The 19,205-nt window shown below is 43.7% G+C and overlaps 1 protein-coding gene across 20 annotated transcripts in view; it reads left to right on the top strand.

Moving 5' to 3' along the window:
* The first annotated feature begins 14,131 nt into the window (after nt 1-14,131).
* The window catches only part of PER2 (period circadian regulator 2), a 51,576-nt gene continuing 46,502 nt past the window's right edge, over nt 14,132-19,205 (top strand). For 11 of the 20 annotated variants that reach the window (XM_054834726.1, XM_054834719.1, XM_054834727.1 and 8 more), the window contains exon 1: nt 14,476-14,559. The gene's annotated coding sequence lies outside the window, so the exon portion shown is untranslated. Of the gene's footprint in view, nt 14,236-14,475; nt 14,560-14,714; nt 14,976-19,205 lie in introns of those variants that run through there. The other 9 variants (XM_054834712.1, XM_054834723.1, XM_054834717.1 and 6 more) reach the window with 7 other exon arrangements.

The raw sequence follows: 19,205 nt of genomic DNA, 5'->3' as shown, positions 1-19,205 counted from the left end.
ATCAGTAAGATTATATGAAAAAATCTGATATATTTTTGTGTGTTGTTCACATAGCAGATTTGCAGAATTCATGGAAGTTCAGGGAGCAAAAGGAAGGACTGCTTCTTAGGGGTTACTAAGTTACGTGGTCTGAAGAGCTCTGGGACTTGCATATGCTTTGGAAAGTCAATAGAAGATAGTTCAAAGACAAAACAAACCTTGAAGTGACTGTCTATATACTTTGTGAGCTGAAGTACACAGAGGTAAGTGAATGAATAATATGCTTTTAAGTGCTCCTGACAGATCTAAAATTTCAAAACAATGTCTCACATGACTAAAGATGGGCAGAACTGCAATCTGAGAAGAAAAGCAGGTAATCTTGAGCGTGCTAGAGTTCTATATAAGAGAGAGCTAGGCAGTGATGATGACTTCTATAAAACCAAAATGTCCTTTTTTTTGCTTTCCCAGGTGTTTCAAATCTAGGGGAACATAACCTTGTAACACCACCTGTGGTTTGGGCAGCTATCATCCAAAGCTCTTACCATGATGTGGTAGACATGTTAAATACATTTTACTATGGGAATTTCCTTGTACCAAATGCACAGACTTATTACACTTTTAAGGCAGCTTTTAGAATGATTCTGCAGAAACAATACCCTTGCGTTCTCCCTTAGCCTCTGAACAGTCTAATTATAATTTAACAGCTGTTAGCTGAACTGCTTTACAAAGGCAAGTAAGCCTGGCTTTTCTACCTTCTGTTGGCCATATTGCACCTTTACTCTGTTGAATGTAGTCAGTGGATTACACTTCTAGTGCTTCTCTAATAACTGGCAGGTTGTTCTTTTTACTAGAAGATGTACAGTACAGCATCATGTTATTTACATATTCTCTGGGTTAGCCTAGAAAACACCTGCTCCATAGTCCAGCTTCACCAGGAGCCTGGACAGACTTTGCAATACCACACAGTGCATGCCTCTGTGATATAATCTGTAGTAAGCTATAACTACAGTGCACTGAAAGAACTGGATAGATCAAGGGTGTCACCAGCATCATACAGCCCTGCAGCAACTCAGAGTTTGTTAAACTTCCTAATGATTCAAGAAAGCTACAGAGGAGAGAAATCCAAAAATTCTCCCTAGTCCGTGTTAAATGATGTAGGGGTGAGGGGAGTTCCTTTTCCCAACTCAGAATCCAGTGAGTTAGTTTAACTGAATAGGATGCAGAAAGCAAGCATCTGAAAGTGTAATGGCACAAGGAACACTGGGGTTCATAGTGCTTGATAAGCTGGGAAAGTAAACCAGTTTTATATAGCTTTCTAGACAAAGGAAGCCTTGAAATATGGGGTTATTACAGTGTACGTGTTGTACTAGCAAAGAACAATTCCATCTCCTTTCAACCCACTTTGGAGACACCTACAAGTTCCAGTGACAAAGTCCAATTTTTTTATCACCAGGAACTGTCTGGATCAGTTTTGTCATCCTTCCACCTGCTTATCAGGCACTATTTGATAAGCGCATGAACTCTTGGCACCCTTTAGTCCTCTAGAAAGCCCAATCCGAACTTCATTCCTGAGCTGACTAGAAAATTCTTTCTGATGTCTTGGTTTCTATCTGGGAACAATGTATAGTTCTTACTCTTTTGTTTGCTATTTTTCTTCAGTTTGACTAGCCCATGTCCTCCTTGGTCATCCTGACAGTCCATTTCTGCACAGTTGCCAGTTCCATCACTTATGACCAGAGCAGCAGTCAGTGCTCTGATCCAAGTAAAGGCTTGCCAAAGGCTGTATGTGATAGCATAAGTATTTCATTGTCTGTATTAAAGAACCCTGAAACATCCTACTGCCATATTAGTATTTCTCACAACTGTATTTATCCTCCCACACCCAAGGCAGTCATCCTAATCATCCTGTGTTACACCTGTTGCTTTTTTTTTTAATCTCTTTCTCTTACCTCTATAGTTTAGGACTAACAGAATTATCATTGGTGAAACAATAGTAAGCAATATCCTCAAGGATGAATTTGATCCAAATTCTCCTGCCTCTACCACCAAAACAAATCCTATTGATGTTGCCAGTGCCTGACCAGATGATAGCTAGGTGGCCTGAGATATTGCCTATGGTAGGTAATCAACTGATGGTTTCATTTCAGGGTCTTCTGTTTCACTCCAAAGTCTCAAAGGTTGAGTGTTTGGTTTTCTTTTTCCCCAGAGATATTAATATACCAAAAGTAAAATTCTTGCTTCCTGCACTCACCAGCTTAAGCATTTCTTGGTCACTCAGACATTGTTGTTCCCTTTGAATACAAATGCTGGTTGAAAATGCTATTATTTTTGAGATGCCTAGGGTTCGCAGCTAGATGGAAAAAATAGAGTAATAGTCTTTGTTGATGAGAAAAGGCATCTCTGGGGTGCCGTAGGTAAAAGCAGTATCCTCAAGGCCTGTCTTTAATCTAGATGAAGAGCCAGGCCACATGTTCTTCTGCAGCTAAGCCTAGAACTTGAAGCCCTACAGAGTGAGAAAGCCAAGCTGGCTGTATAAGCAGCATTGCTGCATTTTGGTGGTGCTGTGCCCATTATGAGCCTCCTTCGGCTGTACGTACACTTATCAGCTTTCATGTAGGATACTGAAATGCCTTCTGATGCCATTAAGACACTGCTGTCTTACAGGCATCCCTGTGTCTGGATCTTATGATAAAATTGTCTTTGGGTGGTTAGATCATTAATACATGATTAAATGCAATGTGAACTCTTCTTCAGCCTTGTATAGCTGTATAACACATCATACTTACATGATGTGTGTCTTAAAAAGAGAAGCAGCAAAAAGGCACATAATCATTAAAAAGGGAGCCCTTCAGCATATAACCTGTCTGCTCCTATTTGACCCAGACATGAGGAAGGAATAAAACCTCAACCCACTCAAACTAGCAGCTTCTATTCCTGATTGTTTTCTCTTTGCAGACCATAGCAGAATCAGTGGGAATTTCCAGTAGAGATTTGTGGAACCACTCTCCCCTCCCTAAAATGTGTGGGCAAGAGTGGGCACATCACTAAGTATCTGCAATGCCACAAAGCAGGTTGTCTTTTAGATTTTGTTTTCCTTTAAATACATAAATAAGTATTTAAAAAGAAATATTGTCTTGCTTTTAAAACTCCCTTAATGGAGAGGGGAAAAAAAGACAAAAAAAAAAAAAAAAAAAGGCACGTTTTGTGGCTCGAGCTGGCCGGCAGTGTAGCCGGCCGCCAGCTGCAGCGCCCCGAAGTGCGGCTGAGTGGAGCTCGGGAGGCACCCGGCCAGCCGAGCTGTGACCACCCCCTGGTGCGCAGCCGGGGGAACGTCAGACAGCGGCAGCCGCAATCGCCCTGCGACAGCACGGGCACCGGCAGTCACCGCTTATCGTTCTACTGAATTTATTTCACAAATGGTGACTAACAGTGTCAGACTCGATCTCAAATGCAAAACAAATTTGGTGAAAATTTGTCTACAGGGGATTAAACTATATTGCCCATCCCTTGGGTTAGCCATTCCGCTGTAACTGGCACTCATTTTGACAGTTTTTCAGATCTCTTTTTGTCTCCTGTACATCAGTTCCTTCAGCTCAGGCTTCAAATTTGTCAAGCATTCTCAAACTTAAAAGCATTTTTCTTTGTGGTTTTGGCATTGTCTCATTCTCCCTCTCTGCTTCATCCCACCTGTTCTTTGTTTCACAGTGCTGAATGAAATATTGTTCTCCCTCTTGTCTACAAGAGCTATTACTTCTCAAGTAATTTCATTTAACTCTTATGTTCCCCACTTTATGGGGAAAAAAAAAAGATCAGATTTGTGTCTAGCCACAATGGTTGAGCACTTTGATTAAGCCATCAAGGTCTTTGTATTCTCCTGATGCTTCCTGAGCTGCCTCCTACATATTGGCATTCTCTGGTTTAGCATCGCTCAGGGTGACTAAGTTGTCTCATTTGTCCTTAATAAACTCTTTCAACTCTTGTTTAAAAAACAAGTATATAATATAAATGCACCTTTGTCTTAGAAGGAAAGGCTATAAGTTTCTCCTGTGTTTTAGGTCTTTTTTTGTACTCTTACAAGCATCAGAAAACACCGTATCAACCTGAAGAAGTACCTGTTGATCCCTTCATGGACCATCGTTTAAGTCTGGAGCCAATATGAAGCATGTTGCCTGCAGCTGTCTGTACAAAGGCTCCCTGTGCCATGTGCTGCATGGGAATGACCTCACCAGTTGAATAGAGCTACTGAACCAGTTATGGATGTAGTCTGACAGTCATAGAACAAACATGACTCATTTAAAGAACATTCCCTACCTTCCCTTTTAATAACTGGTTTCACCAAAGTCAGTAAACTAGAACTGAAAGGGCGAACAAAGAGTTCTTCAGTCAGCACTGCACAGCGTTCTCACACACCACTTACTTTGCTGCAGGAGCATGTTTGAAAGAACTGTCCCTCCACAATCACATCTTCTCTGATGATGTCCGAGCTCTCACAATATAATCACCTCTAGCAGCAGATACTGACACACCAATACTAATACCAATACTAACGAATTAACAGTTCTATGTCCTGGATTTAAAACCAAAAAGCTTTAAAAATACAAGATGTTGGTGTGCTGAGGAGAGATCATCATCCTTGATGATGATAATAATTGTGCTGAGATGAGAACAGGGTTCTGCAAATAAGGAGATTTGTGTGTAGTTTGACCAAGCCTTGAAGGTGACTTCACACCCAAGAGTGCTCAACTTCCACACTCAGTTTTCTGAACAAGAGGCTAAGAAATTAATTCCTGCTGTGCCTTTGCTTCTCCACCTTGTGGTATATCAGTAATCACTTTGGTATAGCTCTTGTTGAGAAAGTAGATAACAGAAATTATAACATGTCAGGGTAAACTTTGAAAATTTGAACTTTATTTTAGAAATATCTTTGGTATTATCTCTCAACTCCACTGATGCCAACAACAGCAACAACAAAATCTCGATTATATAAGTGGACCTGAGGCTTCATCTCAGATTAAGCTATTACAGCATGCAAACAGCAGCATAATCTTCTGAATGTGCAATACACTAGTCCTCATACTAGGTCTTCTCCTATTTTTTCAATGTGATTGTAGTGAACTGATCCTACATAATTAACTTGCAGTGGCATCCTAAGTTGGAAACAATGGAGTTTATTCAGTTCACCAGTCATGGCTGTGTCTAGATGGGCACAGTGCAATTTTCAAGAATATTTTGATAATGGTCTCCCTACATAATTCATTGTACAGTAATCCACCACGTGGCTGGGGAAAGAATTTGTTTAAATAGATTTGGCTTCTGTAACTGACATTCGCATTAACTCAGTGTGAATTACAAGATGCTCCATCTCAAGATTTGAGGTGTGGTTACTTGTAACAGCCTCATGACATGTTGTGGAGTGCCTTGTCTCTGGTCTTGAGCACTGATCTGTGTTTCTAAGGAATGCAAGCTCTAATGATCAAGTCTGCAGTGAAGTAATGGCTTTTAGATAGTGACACAATGCACTTTGATTGCATTTTAGAACTTGAGGAGATCTTGTCTCAGTAGACAGTCAGTGTATGACAAGAAAAGTGGATTCATTGGTTATTAGGTTCTAATGAAGTATAAAATCTGACATTTTAAAAACTCTCCCTTTTTTGGTTTGCTTTCTGAAGTGCCTTGAAGAGTAGCATATGCATCTTCTCTGACTAGACCAAAACACCTCAAATTCTGCTGGTGTTCAGATCTATCTTGTTCCTTCTAGAGGTAAAGGCAAAGAAAGGCTTAAAGCAGCCTGATTTGCAAATTCTTTGACTTGCAGGTAAGGACAAATTGATGGCTTACTTTTAAAGTTATTATTTTTTTAGTTTTGGTAAAGTTGCTTAAATGCCACAGCTATATACTACGGGGGGAGGGAATTCTGCTGAAACTCAGATTTACCTTCCATGCTGTAAGAAAAGACATGCACAAGCCTTGGACTAATTCAGGTTAGAAGAACAGAGATGATAAAACTTAGCAACTAATTTCGGTTAACACCTGAAGTAGATGAGCCTAGCGTTTAAATCCAAGCTGTTAAGTTCAGTCAAAATACACAGTGCTTTTATCACTCTTCTTAACATGAGCTAGGTAACTCTTGCTAGTGAACCCTAGACAGGACCATATGCAAGCTAACAAAGTAAAGGTATAAAGTTTTTCTGCAGAGGGAAATTATCCTCTTTCTAGTAATCACATGAGTAGAACACATAAGGAAACACTTCAGGAAATTTGTTAGGCACCACCACTCAGGAGGATACCAGCTGCAAGGACTGCAGTAGAAACCAGCTTGCCCAAACCTGCTTTGTGCTAATGAGCTGGGGGAATGGTCTAGCAGAATGGGCTAAATACCTGACTGAGCTCCTTGGGTGGGCTTTGCATCCACACTGAGCTCTGTACCTATCCAGGGAGCTGCCACTATTTTAAAGCTGGCTTGAATATGCCTTCACAGGCTGTCCTTACAATGCAGATGTACTCCAAGGCTGCCCCAAGTCACTGCTTTCTCTGCACTGTATCCATTTAAAAAGAACAAGAATACTATTACTGCATGTAGAGGAATCAGCCTCCCCAAGTAAGTGCTGCTTTCTTCAGTGTTAAATGAAGCCAGCAAAAGTTACCAGCATTATTAACAACAATGGCTGGTTAATAATGCACTGTGAAAGAGCAGGGCTGGGGACACAAAATAATAATTGTAAATTACCTGGATCAATAAAAGGGCTGGAAGGCAGCTGGATATATTTTTCAGACCCACTAGAAAAAAGAAATCCTGATGCTTACCCAGTTTTCTACCCAGACCTCAAGGAAACCATGAGCCCTACAGCATTTTTATAATTGCCTACAGGAGGCATATCTCATGGCTCTGCTTTTTTTGGCAAGGTAAGATTTCTTTCAAGCTTTTTGTTTTGCTCTACCCCTTTTATCTCAAATATATTTCCTTAGCTTTCCTGTAGCACAGTGCTTTAAGATGACAGCAACCTTTATCTAATGAGCAACAATTAGCTAATATTACTTAGGGTTACTAATTCTGGCTTCCCTTTTATGCCCTTTAACCTTTCTCATTTAAGGAATATAAGGATGTGGGGTTTTTTTCCCCTTTTGACTGAATTAAACTGCTTGTTTAATTTCTTTTATTGTTTAGTCACATAACAGAAGCACTGAATTCCAAAGCTTCCTACTGTTAACTGAGTATCATATGTTACAAGTGGACAGAATGTGTCTCATTATGACAATGAGTACTATATTTTAGTGTTTTTCTATGTAATTAAGGTTCATGTGATCGCTTTGATTCTGTCTGCTTGCTTGCCTCTCCCCATTCACCTGATAAATTTATTGGCCAGTGTCTACAAACGTGACAGATAGGAAGAAGTCTCAAGGATATTTCAATTACATAATTTTCAAGAAATTATATACCTGGGAAACCAGGTAAATGAGGGAAGTCTCCCTAGACCTGCACTGAGGAAAGGGCTGTAGTTAATACCAACTAAACACCAGATAATCCACAAAGATGGGAAAGATTTCTGCCCTCTTTTTTTCAGTTACTGTATTCTTTAGAGCAAGCTCCCAAAGCGATCTAAATGAAAGGGAGTTATCCTGATAGAATTTGTATCAATCTGTCACTTCTTGGCACTGTGGATCAATGACAGGGTGCAAACTGAGCTGTCTTTTCTCTTTTTCCATTAATTTATTAAAAGAAAAGAATTTCTGATTGCTTATCAGAAATTTCTAATTTATTTATGGACACAATCTGTGAAACTTTATTTACTGAAGTATCTTGAATTGACTTAGTCCACAAGGGACTTCTGCAGTGCCTGAAAGGCTTATCAAAATCCCTACTTTGTTTTCCAGTAGTGTGGCCAGGTATGTCAGGCTTCTCTTCCTGAAGCAAAGTCAGCCAGTCAGCATACACCCTCTCCTGAAAACAAAACCAAGCTTCCACTGACTTCAGTAGCAGCAACATTCAGTTCAAAGCAGCTCATGTGTGAACTAACACTGGAAAACTAATTGAGGCAGAACAGTAATGGGAAACTCAATCTGAAAATGAAGTGTTTTTAATTAAGAGACACCTTCAGAAATATACAGAAAGAGGGTCTTTCTCATTTAAAATTTGGCTCTTCCCTCCTCACCAACTATAAATCACTGATCTACCATTACTATTCTTAGAAGAAGGAATGCCTGATGGGTTCAAATTATATCTATGATTAAGATGAGGAGAGCTGTAGGTGTGTTGAAACAGATTCTAGCTAGTCTGCTACTTAGCATCTAATTTCTCACAAATGTTTGTTATAATCTGTTAATGTTATATTCTGTTAATGTTATAATCTATTTCTTAAAAATGAGAACAAATTAAGGAAGAAGCGTGCCTCTAGATTCCTAGCAGCTAAGAGCTGCAGCATGGCACAATGACTGGGAGCTTACCGAGGAATAAGAAAGTGTCCAGCTCCACTCCTGTGCCAAGACCTAGTCCAACATTTTATGTAATGACTATACAATTTTCATTAAATAAATGCTCACTGGTGGGAAAGCCAGTACCCAGATCTTGTCTCTGTCCTTATTCTGTTTTTAAAGGTGTGTCTCTCACTCAATTTTTGTAAGAGACTGATAACGCTTCACTCTAGTAGAGTCCAAAAGGAGATCATAAGTGCGATGGAGGTCAGTAAACTGACTCTCATCAGTAAATACAGAGTTTAAACCAATACCAAGAGTGTGCATAGGAATCAGTGGTTGTGAGGAGTCAAGGACTGGGATACACTGTGTTACAGGGCCAGCACCAGGTCATAGGCCTGGCTGTGTAGGTGTGTGTTGAGGAAGCCAGGTGTCTCAAGGACTTCTGCTACGTGTGGCCATGTTTAATCCAGAAAGTAGTGTGCCTCAGGTATCAAAAGCCGTGGAAATGTTATTCTATTGTCTCACTGCCTTTAAAAGAGGTCTCCCATGCCCTATCCATGCCATGCATGGACTCGGAAGTGTACTTTCTCACCAAGGGATCAGATTCAGTTGCTTAACAGGCAGGAAGCTAACTCAGAAAGCTTTCTGACAGATTAACAAATTGAACTGGCTCAGCCTTTGAAGGGCCCAAGTAAGTAGCAGAGTGCACAAAAGGAAGGGTCAAGGCCACATAACCATCAGTATATGGTAGCAAGGTGGTAGTGGTGGCAAGGATGGGTCGAAGAACAGCAATGCTCCCCCTTGATGAAAGCGAAATGTTAGCTTAGCTCAGAAACCTTGTGAAAGTTGTCTTTGGCATCTACGTCTGGATGTTTTGAATAGTGAACCCCAGCCTGAGGCAGTCTCTTTCAGGGCATGTATAAATCCAACACAGTAGGCAGGAATGAGGATGCACTTTTCTGTTTGGCTTCTCTTACTAGCTCTCTTATGCTAGTCTGATAACATGCACATTTCATTTTAAGTGTCTAACTCTGTAATTCCATGTACAATAGGTCTCCAGCCCAAAATATGTTCTTCCATCCTGTTTTGTTTTGGCTTTTGTGCTCCTGCAGCTGTGATGTGATCCAACCAAAAACTTCTGTCATGGGATGTTTTCAGTCAAATCAGTTTCCTAATCTGGTTGACAATACAGTTGCATAATCTCTAATTTTTAACTCAATGGAGATGGTTGGACTGTTCCTTTTGGTGGAGGTGTAAGGTCTTTGATCACCTTAGGTAGACTGTGAAATCACAAACTAGCACTCTCTGAGTTATACAGAAAGCTTAAAAGCCCTTTTCAGCACTGTGGATTCAATTTCAGGTTCTCTTCAGCCTTCTGTGAGGCTTACTGCAGAAAATGAGTTGCTAATACACACTAAACAGCAGGATCCCAGACTCGGAGTGCTCAGAGCTGTATTTTGCTTCTGAAATCATGTTAATGGACTTGGGGATCAGCGCGCATGTAGTTACAGTGATGAGATACACCCCCTCCATTTGTATCCTTCTAGTCATTTTAAAACAGAACAATACAGGGCTCCTTTATGTGTTACTTTTCAAGATATCTGCAACTTAAAATTGCACTGAAATTGCCAACAGAAACCGAATTTAATAAAAATAACTAGAAAACAGTAAGAATGGGGATAGAATGAAAAACTACATTCCCCAGAACTCTTTAGGAAAGGTTTTCTGGCCGGGGACAGCCATACACCTTTGCAGAGGACTTCTGAGCTGCAGCACTTTTCAGGAACTTGCTGCTTGAGTTGGAGGTCTTTACCATGTTTCTTACGTTCCTTTACATTTTAATCAAAGAGTTTTCAAGACTGTATGGATATTGGTATCTTTCTGCTTTTTGTAGTTTGTTGCTACACTTTGTAATGCTTTTAGAAAAATCTGTCCATATATTATTCACTGGTAATGAGGAAAGTGGGTTTTTTCCTTCCCTCATCCTTTGTCTGTACTCACAGTTAACAGTGACGCCTTTTGCTCATTATTAAAAAAGCCTTTCCGGATCTTTACAAAAATCAATGACTGTCAGCGTCACTGTAAATGATGAGTAATTAGACTTAGGAAATGAAGAATTAGACGTGGGCTCCAGCTGCAATTTCTTTTTTTTTTAAAACAATAGACAGTTCCATCAGTGCTGTGGTATAATTTATGCAGGTAACTCTGCAAGTGGACAAGTGGCTAGGGAAGCATAGTCACTTGAAAAAGATGAGCCCTATTTCTTTAACAGTAGCAAACCCAAGCAAGCAATCCTCAAGTAGTTTTTCAGGAAGTTTCAAATTCTTCTTTTTTTTTTTTTTCCCATTGAAAGAGTTGATGATTTTTTTCCCCAAAAAATGTTGATGCTGTCAATAAGTTGCTGCTTGTCAGAACTGATTGAAATACTTTTGTTAAGTAAAAATTCTATTTTTTTTAAGTGTGTTGGGAAAAGATTCAGCATTTTTTGTGTGTGTGTGTAAAGTTCTGATAATACTGGAAAGTGCAAGAAGCAGGGGGAGTTTCATTAAAAAAAGAAAAGCTTTTCTAAATTACTTTTTTCCCCATGTAAAATCCTTGCAGTAAAAAAAAAAAGAAAAAAAAAGAAAAAGTCTAGTTCTGCCTCTTAATGTTTTGTGATTTCAGAAAGATACTATGCTGGAAAAAAAGCTAGGGAAGGAAGAGATTCAATAGCATGTGGAAACTACCTATTAGTAGTGCAGTTTGAGCAATGCTAGTTGTGCAGTTAAAAGAAAACGGTAAGGCCCAAACCTGCCTGCTTACGGATGGACCCTGCTAAAGAAGGCCTGCTGTCTTCCACGGTGTTTCATACAGACTGATACTTGCCTTGTGAAACCAAATGAGGGAGCCAGGTAGCATTTAAAGCAGGACAGTGCCCCGCCTCACCAACTAAAAGCCACTTTGGGTGAATGTTAGTGTGAGATGTGGTGTGTTATATGGTGAAACAGATGTATATAAAGGGCTTGCCTTATATTTGAATGATTTGTTCTCACCATGCTGCAAGTGTTACAACCGAATACCAAAAAATAAACAAAGCTGGAAAAAACCCCCCACAACCCTTTTCATGTTTTTGTTACAATCTTTGTGTTCTTTAAAACTTTTTATGTACGCACACACAAACATTTTACTCATGCTGCTATTAAAACCCTTATGCTATAGCTACTTACTAGGTAGGGTGACCTTAAAATCAAAACAGTTTTGTCCTGTAGCATTTTACAACTATTTTTTTTCTTTGTTTCTTAGCAGATGAGCCATTGAGTCAGTAGTAATATTCACTCCTCTAGAAGCCATGTCCCTGCCTCCTTATTATTTCATACTGGTGTTGCCTGGGATGACTTGTATTTATACACAATTGCAACTCTCAGAAAACTGGCACAATAGAAAAAACTGGACTGTACTGGTTCAAGATGCACTATCATATTTTGAGTAACACTGTTTTTCCCAAGTTTTGGTAAATTAAATAAAGCTATAAACACCAAGAGGTGGCAGGAATAGAACTTAAAAATTATTCCTGTAAGCTTGTCCAAAATAACTGTTTAGTATTCCTTTAAAATAAGCAGAAGTCAAGCAATGCCTCTAGTAGTTACTAGGATGGAAAAGGTACTGGCTATTTCTGGTGGTGGTGATTACTGTTTGCCTGCTAGAACTGGCATGCTCTGCTACAGTGAAGAATGCGTCTCCTATTCTGTTTGTTCTGGAAACCCATTCAGCTCTAGTGTGGTGCCATAGTTGGCCTCCTGCTCCTCACACTTGCACTCTGACAGGGTGGGCGGGGACCTCAAAGTTTTGCCTTGATTGAAGTGTCTTAGTTTGAATCTGTGGTAAGAGGTATAGCCTTTAGCATACAGCCAGAGATGGGTATTTTTGGCACATAACATGAAAAACAACATCCCATGGAAACCAAGAATGTCATTTTTACATCCCTCCAACCCAACCAACCCTACAGCAGAGAACTTAAGCAGAAAAGACAACAAAATGTTGGATGTGAACTCCTAACAGGAACGCTAAATTGACCAAACTACACAGAGAATATCTAATTAGGATTAGTCTTTAAATCAGACTCCTCAGAGGAGTGCAAACTAAGAAGGGGATCCTGATAAGCTGACTTGTGCATCGCAACAAATCCAGTTGCTGAATCTGGTTCTAATGCTTCCGCTGCCCACCCCCTCTCCTTTCCAGGAGTTAAATACTCCACAGTACTTTAACTCACAGGCTGTTTCTGTAACAGTCATAGCTTAAATATCTATGTACCTAATGGACTTATCCCTAACACCACAGTGAGGGAGGGAAGCGGCATTAACCTCATTTTGCAGATAAACAGTGGAAGCCCTGATGGCTCTCTACTGCATTACATCTGATGGAGCAATTGCACATATGCAGCAAGTGTAAAAATGCTGTTACGCCAGACTGCTGTATTCACATCAAGACTGACAGAGCTTTGGCATGTCCTCTGTTCCTTCTTTGCACAGTCATGTATGTCTATGAATATAAATGAAGTTCAGAATATGGATAAGTTATCATTAATTTCTCAGCTACTGATTGCTCTGCTCAGCCTTGGAAGATGTGGAGACTAGAACAGTGCCACTCAACATGATGAACTATTTACCAGTGGTTAATCTCATTGCTGAACTGTAGCAACTCAAATCCCAGGATCTCTCTCACCACAATTTAGGATGGCGCAGGGGCCTGAGCAAAAACCTGTCAGACCAACGTCACAATAAAGTTTTTAGTATTTTTTTTTTACTGTATGATGGGAAATGTCAATACTTTCTGACCATTTTGCCTGAACAGAAGGGAAAAAGATTTAATCTTTTTGAATAAATATGAAAAATTGTTTCTTATACGTTTGGAATGGAAAGTAATCATATGGTAATTAGCACATCGGGAGTTAGTTTTCTACAAGAGCACAGTACATACCTTTAGTGCCTCGCAAACTCTTGGTTTAACTATTTTTGTAGTTATTCAAACTGATGCTAACTGGATAGTGCCGAATAAAGGTGAAGCTCTATGCTCGCCTGTCCTGCACTTTGGTTTGTGACCCGGCAACTTCTGAACATTACGCGGGGTCACTTTCGAAACTCCAGGGCGTGCACCAAGCACGGGCGGCAGCACCAGGAAACGGGATACGGGCGCTTCTCCCTTATGTAAGCGAACCGGGCCCCCGGCAGGCCATTGGCTGGCCCCGGCAGGGCAATCTCCGAAGGCTCCAGCTGCTGTCTCCGCACCGGGAGCGCGAAGCTCTCCCGGCTAGGCCGGTCTCCCTCTCCCCTCAGCTCGGGCTCCCGCCAGGCCGTGCATAAACCTCTTCCAGAGCGGCCTTTTCCTGCCGGCAGGGCAGGAGCGCTTCCTGACCCCACCATCGGATCGCGCTCGGCGGGCGGGCCGACTCCCCCCTCGCCCACCCTTCCGCCGCCGGGGAGGGCCGGGAGGCGGCCGGGCGCTGTGTGGGGACTGTGTACGGCGCTCCCGGGCAACGCGCCCCGCCCTTTCGCTTCTCCCCTCAGCGAGGCCGAGCGCGCGCCGCGGCCGTTGGCGGCCGGGCCCCGAGGCCGAGCGCGAGCCCCACCCCGCCTCAGCTGGCGGGCGCGCGGCCCGGCCGCCAACGGTCTCCCGCGCGCCGACCCAGCGGGCGGGCGGGCGCGCGCGCGCTGACGTCACGGGCGGTTCCGAGGGGGCGGGGCGGAGCCACTTCCCTCAGGCGTGATGTAACCTCTGCCCTCTTCGGTCCTTCGGCGGAGGGGTAGCGCGGGCGGAGGGGCGGGAGCGGCCAGCGGCAGAAGGCAGCACGGTTGCCCGGTGCCGGCGGTGAGCGCTCTGGTGGTCCCGCAGGGACGCGTCCGAGGCGGGGGAGGGGTGGGGGGAGGGGCAGACTGGCGGGGCAGGCTCGGAGGCAATCGTGGCTGCCGGTGGAAACATGGTGCCACACGTGAGGCTTATGTAAAATGAGCGGCGCCCGGCGCTGCCAATGGGAGAGGAGCGCGCCCCGCCCCCGCCGCCGTCCCCCGCTAGCGTCACGCGCCCCTGGCCAATGGCCGTGCGGACGGGGCGGGCTCTCCGGGCTCAGTCACGTTTCTGCCTGTATGAAGTCGGTGCCGGGCTGTGTCGGGCTGGGTGGAGGTGGTGTATGCGGTGAGTCGGGCCCTGCCGGGCGTTCTCCCCGCCACCGGCCGGGGCTGGGGGGGGGTCCACGGCGGCTCTGGTGGCGGGAGGGGGTGGCGGCGGCGGCAGCAGCCGTTAGGGGCAGAGGGGCTCACCCTCCTCCCCCGCCCGCTGGGCCGAGGTTACGTAACCCCCGCGCGCCGGGGCTCTCCCGTTGCCGGGGAGATGGGACGGGGCCGCCGGTGGGGCGGGCAGTGTCGCGGGGCCCGGCCCGCTGCTTCCCCCGGGCCCACCGGGAAAGGGGCGGGTGGGGATCTCTTCAAACCGGCGAAGGGGCGGCTGTGACACACCTCCCCACCCCCCCGATCTCAGACCGTAGCGGGGGAAGAGGGTGCCGGCTTTGACTTCCTCCTCGTACCGGGCCGCGGGGTCGGGGGGCTCCGGGGGTGAGTGTGGCACGGTCCCCCCGTATCTCGGACCAGGAGGGGGCGTCCGGGGGTGCGGGGCACAGGCCCCCCAGCTCAGGCCGGGGTGGGAGCTGGGGGCTCCGAGGGGCGGCTGTGTCACGCCCCCCCGCCCGTGTGGGGCCGGGGCGCCGAGGGGCGGCAGTGGTCCCCGCCTCAGAGCGGGAGGGGGCGGCGGTGTCCCCCGCCCGCGTCCGGCCCGTAGTGGTGGCGCCGTGGGGCGGCGGTCAGACCGGTGTGGAGGAGGAGCGCGGCGGGGCGGCTGTGACTTCCCCGCCCCGCGGCCGATGGGGGGCCCGGTGGCGGCGGGGCCGGTCCCTCGGCGCTGCCGCGGGGCTCCGCTCTGGCGTCCCTGGCGGCCGCGGTTGCGGGGTGCGGGCTGCGGCCGCATCTGTGCGAAAGGTCAGCGCCAGGGTTTGAAGGGAGCCGAAATAGGGCGCGGGTAGCACCTTTGGGGAACACACACGTTCCTGTCCGGTGAGCATGGCCCGCGGCCCCGCGCTCTGCCGTCCTCCTCGAGGGGACAGTGCTGTACGGGTAGCTTTTTTCACGTGAGGAATTGTGTGGCGATAAGTAACAGAACCTCAGCACGCTGCTGAGATGCGTGAGCTACAGGTAGAGTAGGCAACAGGTGCTGTCGATTTCCTTTTTGTGTTGGCTATAGTTGCAAGGACATGTTGTTCCTTGAGACGGTGTGGTTGTGCTGCTGTTGACATTAGTTGCATGCTATTACATGTGTGATTACAAAACAGTTTATGTAAGTACAGTTTCATGGAAATAGATGAGCAGTATGGTAACAGTCAAGCTGACACTTTACAACTGACTTTTTGTAATAGGTTAGGATAGGGTATGGTATTTCTCCCTGTACCACAGGAGCTTAAAAAGCCCCCCAAGAGGTCAGTATGAGGTCTCTGGAATTTGGAAACTGAAGCACTTTGAAATTGTATTCTAGGGAAACAGTAACTTGGCTGAGACAGTGTATATGAAGAATTTTGAAGAAACATGTTGGTTTATGTTTTTAGGCTGTGAGATGTCTTTCTTTTTCTTTTCCAGATGTAAGAATCTAAGATTTACAGTCTTGTATATCTGAGATTCAATAGTTACCACTTATGTATTTGCAAGTAAAGAGGAAAAGATGGAAATTCTGTAATGATTCTAGTGTTATGATTGTCTGGTCAAGTCAAAAGTAGAGTAAAAAACTGATTTAGTATAGCGAGAAACTGTTTCAAGTTGCTAGTATAATTTTAACCACAGAGTTTATTTACAGATGACAGTGTTAGTTAACACTTTTTCAAAACTGCAGTTATCATTTGGAGCTGGCTTTTGCTTATTGTCAAGGTAAAATCCAAAGTAATCGTAATGATGGTGGTGATGAATATCTACTTGAATGCAAATGGTAAGTTTTGATAATGTAGGGTTGTTGATAAAACTTAAGGATGTCGAGCTGACAGCTAAGGCCTTGATGGTGTGGCCCCATCCCATAAATGGATCCTATTGTATGTTAGATAGATAGTTTGAGGGCATTGAACTTGATGAATCAATCTCAAACTTTTCATACCTTCTAGCATGCCTCTGTGTGTGTCCTTGATCTTCTTAGCCTTGGGCACGGTGCTGTTTATGCACAGTGGCTCTTAAATAGAAAATTTGGGAGCAGGGCCTAGAATTTGATTCATGCTAGAGAGAGTGCCTGCATTGTTGCGCTGAAACATCAAGTTCCTTCTTGCTTACGCTTGTGTGTGTTTGCATGCTCTTGTGATTTTTCTTTTTGACCTTTCTTACTGAAACTTGCATTATTTCTGCAAAGTGAGGAAGCTTCACTGGAGAACTCGGCCATGTCCTCGCTTCATGCAAGACTTGCTGTTAGCCTTGAGATTAGGGGGTACTGTCCTGAGGTGTGGAATCTTTGTTCTGGACTGTAGGGGTTGCTTACCTCACTAATAAGACATAATGGAAAAGAGAGGCCCTTTTGGCCTAGAGTAGAAGAAAAATGTAATATCTTTGTTTTGGTGGGGTGTTGGCCATTTCAGGTGTTTATTTCAAGGTAGAAGGGAGAATGCTTTACTTGCGTAGTTGGTATAAGTGTCCAGCACCGCAGTGAAAGAGTGTGGCCTGTCCTGCACTGTGAAGAAGTATAGTTCAGCTTGATATAGTTCAGAAGGTCAAGGCAAGGAAAGCAGGATTTTGGCTTCTGTGCACTTTCTTCAAATTCAGCAAGTTTTCTGGTTTCATTTATGATCCACAGACTGCTTGGTTTTGCTGGGCTTTCTGTTTATTTGTCAGTTGGTAGGACTACTTGTAGGATTCCTATATTTGTTTTAACACATGAATGCTATCTGTGAAAATCTAAGTAATCTTTATTTTTACAGCTTACTCTTACTACTTTTGGATTTCCACAGAGAGGCATTAAAGAGACAGTATATTGTGGCAGCTCTTGGAATAATACCGTACTTTTCCACTTTTTTTTTCCCAGACATAAGACTAAAATATGTAACAACTCAGTTTATCAAATAAACTTATTTGAGCCTGTCCCTGGACAATACATTTATATAGTAATAAATTTCCCCTGTGAAGAATCACATTTTTTGAGTAAACTGAGATTTTGATGGAGTTTAGCCATACTATGAGAATAGAGCGAAATGGAGAAACCAACTGGAAATAGAGTTCTGGATCTTTCTTCTTCCTTAGACTTCATTAGGACCAGGAAGTGTTTGGTTTAGATACAGACTGATAAACCAATTTTCTTTTTCCTAGGTTCTTGCCACACCTTTATTTCTCTTATTTACAATATTCAAATGTGCTTTACTGCAGAAAAAGCTTTTTTTAACCCCTTAAAGTATAAGCACATGAACAAGTTACTGTGGGACGAGGTATATTGGGGGTGGTTTAAAAGCAAGTAGATTACCACTAGCCAGTAGAACGAGTAAATTATCACTAGTCTAGATCAACTGTAATGTTTTATATAGGGTTGCTATGGTTGGCCTATGTTAGAAGGGAACATCATGTACTTAGCAAGGTGTTGTGTAATACTTGGCACGAATGTCCTGTAGACACTATATTATACTCATAAAGTTACCACACCATAATTACCAGATAATCAGGTGTTTCTGAAAAGGAATTTTTGTGTCCACTTTTGGTTGCATGGCCTAGAATTCCTCTATGAGGATGGTGGATTACAGAGATTTTTAACTGGGTTGTCTTGCTGCATTCATTCTTTCCACGTTCAGTTATCCCTATTGTGCAAGGTTTAAACTGCTTGAATATTTATTATGTTAACCTATCTTGTCAAGCACTGGAAAGCAAATGAGTCAATAGCTGTATTATTCTTTGTGATATAATTTTATTACTCTGAAGGGCTTTGACTTGCACTTTTGGGTACAGATAAGGTTGGATGCAGAAAATGGAGGTCTTGAAAGTAGTGCCACCGATGTTTTGTTTGCTGTGTGAAAGGTGTCTGTCCCCTCTCCTGCTTAGCTGCTGCCTTAAACTTCACCACTGCGGTAGCGGGGGCCAGGCTGTTAATGTTGCATGTGTTGTTGGTAGTAAGGAAAACCTTTTGCTTGCTAGTTGTTGGTTAGGAAAGAACAACTCCACCTCCTGACATGTAGAGGGGTTTTTTGGAGGGTTGTTTCTTTTTAGCGACAGGTGAGATACTTCCTACTGTGAACTATGTTTAAAGGGCATGGGAAAAGAGAAGGCAGCATTAAAAACACACTTCATAGGCTAATGATTTTGAGATCTGTTTTGGGGATTTCTTGTGGCCCCAGGCCACTTTGGTCTCTGCCATACTTTATTTCACAGAAATGAAGAAGGATCAGATGGCTTGAGTATGTCTGCAAAGGCTGGGCAGAGGCTCTGAAGCTACTCTTTAGAGCACGTTCTGTTCATGGTGACAGAGAGCCAGCAACCATGTGTAGTAGGAAAGCACCCGAACACATGGGAATCCACATGCCTGAGCATGCGCACAGTGATCTGGTACTCTAGTAAGTGGCTTAGTAGATCACCAGGCATGCTTGTGCAGCCTGCTTGTACTCTGCCTGCCAGCAGTGCTGGAATATCAGCAGATCAGGCTTCTGTGCATCTGTTTTGTATTTCTAAGGTTATCCTTTAGGTGCACATAGGGTCTTTATGTCTGAATGTCTGCCCTGGACTTGTACCGGCCCAGTACAGAATCCTCTTACCTGGTCCTCTCTTCCTCTTGAAGAGCTTCTGAGG

Source organism: Grus americana, chromosome 9 (assembly GCF_028858705.1).
Source record: "Grus americana isolate bGruAme1 chromosome 9, bGruAme1.mat, whole genome shotgun sequence".
NCBI classification, from domain to species: domain Eukaryota; kingdom Metazoa; phylum Chordata; class Aves; order Gruiformes; family Gruidae; genus Grus; species Grus americana.
Note: the sequence above shows the minus strand (reverse complement) of the source record. Positions and strands in the feature narration are given on the sequence as shown.